Raw genomic sequence first — 6,000 nt, 5'->3', positions numbered from 1 at the left:
ATAAAATTAAGTTAAAAAGAAAACAACCTGATTTAAATGTAATATTCGAAGTGGATTTAAAAGAAGATCCCTTGGCGGGCTGCTGATAAAACTGTGGTATGTTTATTATGCGAAGTCCTATCTATTCTTTATAATATAATTATTAACCATTATCATGATATATATAATTATATATAATCCATGCTACCCATATTTATTAAATGTTTTTATGTAGCGTATTTCCATCATTTGTGTTTTTGTTGTTGTTACTTTTAATTTTACCGCTGCAGCTGTTCTCTTTTATTCTTTCTGTTTTTCTCTATCTATCTATATATCTATCTATATAGCTATCTATCTAGCTATATATCTAAATATCTATCTACATTCGGTTTCCTCGAACTCATCGGGATATGCAAACCAAATTGCGGAAAGTGTAGTGCGAGGAAACCGTGTACAAAGAAGAATAAGGAAAAATATCGTGACATTCGAATGAGTTGAAGGAAACCATGTGTTCGAGGAAACCGTACTCTCTCTCTCTCTCTCTCTCTCTCTCTCTCTCTCTCTCTCTCTCTCTCTCTCTCTCTCTCTCTCTCTCTCTCTTTCTCTCTTCAATTGTCAATGGCTGGTATTTGCAAAAGGCTCCACCGGCTCATCATTGCAAATGTTCAGTTACAGTACAGTCCAATCAAAACAAGGAACAGTCACATCATACTTTGACGAGCTAGTGCTTTCAAAACTGTTTTGAAAGTTTCCAAGCATTCAACGTCTGTTATGTCCTGGTGGCAAGACATTCCAGTCATTTATTGTTCGTGGGGAAAAGCTGTGTTTGTATGTTTCTGTTCTTGTAAATAGTTGTATGTATTGTGCTGCATTGTATCTACATGTAGCGTATCTATCTGATTTGCTTTTTATACGTTTGGCTCGTTGGTGGTACTGTGTATGGTAACAATACGGGTATACCGTTCTCGGGTTTTTCAATAGTTTCCATTCAAGTGACTGGAGGGAGGACGCCACACAACCCAAGTCTCTGGATTCGTATCCGGTTGCGAATCTTGCAGCTGTTATTTATAATTTTTCAATCTCGTCTATGTCCTTTTTTGTGTAGGGGTCCCACACAGAGCTCGAATATTCTAGTATTGGGCTGATAAGCGATGTGTACGCCTGGGCTTTAAGTTTTCGTGAGCATTGGTTTATGTTTATTTTGAGAAACCAAGCAACCTACTTGTCTTTGCTGTGATATGTTCTATATGGGTTTGCACTTAAGTTTCTTATTGAGATGGACTCCAAGGTATTTTATGGAATTGACATGTTGTAAAGGATGCATTGTATGATTGTGAGTATAAGGCTCTTTCTTGTTTGATATTGACATGACATTGCATTTTGGTGGATGAAACTTATGTGCAATGCATCTGACCACGTCTGGAGGGAATCAAGATCTTTCTGGAGATCATGTACATCTGCACTACAATCTCTTGTCCTGTAAAGAAAGCTGTCATCTGCAAACAGCTTAAGCCTTGTTTGTGAAGATAATTTGTTTTCAATGTCATTTATGAATACCAAACAGCATAAAGGCCCAAATACTGTTCCTTGTGGTACTCCTGATTAGACATTACATTTTTCGCTTGAGATTCCGTCAATGACAACTTGTTGCGTTCGATTGCAAAGCCAGTCCTTGAACCAAAGTAAGGACGTCCGCCCAAGCACTATGCTATTCCGTCGCGGAGTATTGCTCTCCAGTGTGTGGTTGAAACAAGAATGCTGAGAAGGTAGACGTGAAACTTCGCAAGTCCATGCATACGCATAGTGTCAGGAACTCTGGCAACATAACAACGCCTAGAGAATGGAGTCCGTTAATGGCAGCAATCCCCCCCCCCCCCCCCCCCCCCCCCCCCCCCCGATGCCAATTGGCATTGGCTTAATAAGCTCAAAGAGAGATAGAACGAGGATACCCCTCTCAAGCGCATAATGGACGGCGCCCTCGTTTCGAGACGAAATAAGTTCCGGCAACCCTTATACGTAGCTTCCCTGACTTTGGACAGAGCTGCATATACGAGATGGAAGTCGGTTTCGACGAATTCAATCTCTCGTGGGGGTGAGGACATCGACTACTTGAAACTGAGGGAGAAGTCACCAGGCTTTTCCACCAGTAAGATGAGACATTCGACTTCGGTAGAGAACCTGCTTAACAGCACGCTCACTACATCAATGGGGACTTGCCACCTGTCGAACATGTACCCGTTGTGATCAAGGGCCCGAAACTCCAGAGCATCTCGTTGAATGGTGCGTTGTGACGAAGCTTCCGGGCGGGTTTGCGACTGTGCGCGAGTGCAGTAATGAGTTTGCATCCTGGATAGATGGTCATAACATAGTACTGTGAACACCATTAGAAGCTCGCTGCCATCTGTATTGATCCAAATAAGAAAAACGTTGGATTTATGTTCATGCGCACCAAAAGATTATTTTAAATCGCCAATCAGCTGTCTTTAAAACCATATTTTGAACCAATGAAATATGGCAAGTATTCTGTAACTTTTTCAACACATTCAAAGAAATGATGAGGTTTTCCCATGAAAGGGGTGGAATAATGAGGTTTCTTTCATTTTCCCAATGACAGTCAAATTGTAAGAATTATGAGACATGTATATATTTCTAACAAGTATGTGTAAATCTTTGTATTCAAAATAACACCACACACTTTCACTAATTATAGAATGATCAAAAGAGAATATATTGGCATCTATGCAATCCAAAACATAGATGGCAACAGCTTGGCTTGGGTAATCATTCAAAAATAAGTTGTAATCTTTGGCATAATTTCAGTAAAACATATTACCATGAGATTATATCTCTGGATCATACATGTAGTTAATTTTGATCTTTTGTTAAGTAAGGTATCGACATTTGGGTATAATACGAGTATAATATAATTGTACACCAAACTCATTTGATAAAAGAATATGAAATGGCAAATTTGTTGCGGTGCCACTTTCGGGTGTTCCAGACAAGGCTGAGTTTTGTAAGTTTGGCAAAGTATTGTACATGGCCCAATAGACACTCAGTTCTTTATTTTCAAAACATTCTCAGAAATGGATGAAATAAAATTGAAGTTTGATATTACTCTCTCGAGTTCACCATAGTATTCATATGAACTCGAGAGTTTTAAACATAGTAAATGGAGAGAATTGTTATAAATACTTTTTTATTCTTTTTCTGCGATGTCTGGAAGAGTCATTTGACAGGATACGTGAGTTAAACTTACTAATTTTGATAACAATTTTAGGACTAAACGTATTATTGACCATGGATAGATTGTAAAATGTATCAACCATGGACTGCTCATTATTTTTAAAACATTTAAAACTCTGAAAATATTTGTATGGTACTGACAAAAAACAGATACATAAGTACAACAAAAGGATCATTCTCAAAGTCAGGGTTCCTAGACTACGGATCCTCAAGTCTGTTTGATCCTAGGTAAATGAAGGGTAATTTTCAGGTCAATTTTTGTTGACTGATACTAACCATAACACAAACCCTACAGAACCTACAACAGTGTACCAAAGCCTACTTCCAAAACTATTTACAAAAGCCAACAGGACAGACCTATTTATAACAATTTACTTTCCATGGTTTGACACATTGGAAAATTGAATGCCAACCTAATGCTATTATAAGGCCTGGAACACACAGACAAGTAACAAGCCAGCACAATCCCATTTCTCTGAATCCCTACACAAGACGCAAATCTGTATCACCCGGGCAATATTTAAGGCTTCCCATTAAAATAGATACGATTTCATAGAGTTACGGCCCTTTCTCCTCATTAAAAATAAATAGAATACTTTGAGTGAATGAATTTTGGAAAATAATAATATTAGATCTTTATTGTCCATAAACATGGCAATTTGTCATTTAGTTACACTTGTTCTGACGTTATATAATGACCATAACATTGAACGGATATTTCACTCCTATTTATCCCCCCCCCCTCTCTCTCTCTCTCTCTCTCTCTCTCTCTCTCTCTCTCTCTCTCTCTCTTTCTCTCTCTTTCTCTTTCTTTCTTTCTTTCTTTCTTTCACGCGTGCGATTACACATATACACAACATAAACAGATACATTTAATTTTCAAGTGTGCCAATTCGACACCAAATATTATCATAATTATCAATTGGTCAATTACTATAACATTAAATGAATCAATCAGCCATTCAATCAGCAGATCAGTCCTTGGTTTTGCTGTACCGTATGAAATATTTGACATTTTTATTGCTGATGGAACAAACGTTGATTTTTACTTGTTAGTTCTACATTTAATCTGACAAAACCTTCTCCCAGATGGTAAAAGATTAAATTCATGGTATAAGATATGGTTTTTTGGGGGTTTTATTTGGTAACTGCGAATGCTTTTCTTTCCATTGCTTTTCCATGAATTCTTTCTACTCCATCAAGAGGACGGTTTATTATTTTTACTTCCTTCTTTGATAAATTTTGAAATGTTTGATTTATCTCTAAGTCGGCATCTGCAAAACTATATAAAGAGTGCAACCAAACGCAATTACACTTTTAATGAATGAGTCATAAACTCTTAACAGAGTTTTCTTCCCTACTGACTTAAGTGTTAACATTATGTTTCGTTCTGGACCATGATATTTAGCGGGTAAACACATAATTTCTCATTCATACCAAGTAAATATTCCTCATAATTGTCATATCTTAAAGCACCGATTTAACTCTGAAAACAAAGCTTAAATTTGTTTGTTTCCTGGAATCAAGAATGATTATTATTATTCTCATTGTTTATTTTAGTAACGTCATCTTCTATCTCGGGAGTACAATTGACAAGGACGGAGGCACGGAAGCAGAGGTGAAAGCACGGATAGGAAAGGCACAGGCTGCATTCACATCTTTGAACAGAGTTTGGAGAAATAAAGATATCTCCCTTCGACTAAAGCTAAGACTTTTCAACTCAAACGTGAAGTCTGTCCTACTGTATGGATGTGAAACATCACAGGCATGTTTAAGGAGGGTACATATTTTCGTAATAAGGTGCATGCATAAGCTACTCAGAATAAAATGGCTGGATACAATTAAAAATGAAGAAGTATGGGGAAAAAAAACACAGCAGAGACCAGTGGGAGAGGAAATAGGAAGAAGACGATGGAGGTGGATTGGAAAACACCCTTAGAAAGAATAACTCCACTATAACAAAGAAAGCATTGGACCGGAACCCTCAGGGCAGAAGATGAAGGTGAAGGCCACGAGGTTCATGGAGGAGAATTAAAGAAGCTGATATACAGAGAAGTGATAAGGCATGGAACGAGATAAAAAAAAAGTTAGCTCGGGATAGAAAAGGATGGAAACTATTTGTCTGTGGCCTATACCCTGAACCATGGTGAACATCATCATGATCATCATCATCATCATCATGATCATCATCATCATCATCATCAACATCAACATCATCATCATCATCATCATCATCATATTATATATCATTATTATTATTATCATTATTATTATTACTATTATTATTATTATATATTACTATTATATTTTTATTATTATATATTATTATTATTTATTATTATTATTATTATTATTATTATTATTATTAATTATTATTATTATTATTATTATTATTATTGTTATTATATTATTATATTATTATTATTTATTATTATTATTATTATTATTATTATTATTATTATTTATTATTATTATTATTATTATTATTATTATTATTATTTATCTATTATTATATTATTATTATTATTATTATTATATTATTATTATTATTATTATTATTATTATTATATTATTATTATTATTATTATTATGATATTATTATTATTATTATATTATTATTATTTTGTTATTATTATATTATTATTATTATTATTATTGATTTATTATTTTTATTATTATTATTATTTTTATTATTATTATACTTATTAGTTATTATTATTACTATTATTATTATTTATTATTATTATGGTTTATATCGTGTGTTCATTAAAACGT

Source organism: Berghia stephanieae, chromosome 1, assembly GCF_034508935.2.
Source record: "Berghia stephanieae isolate SIO BIC M18660-M18661 chromosome 1, UCSD_Bste_1.3, whole genome shotgun sequence".
Classification (NCBI taxonomy): domain Eukaryota; kingdom Metazoa; phylum Mollusca; class Gastropoda; order Nudibranchia; family Aeolidiidae; genus Berghia; species Berghia stephanieae.
This window is presented reverse-complemented; position numbering follows the sequence as displayed.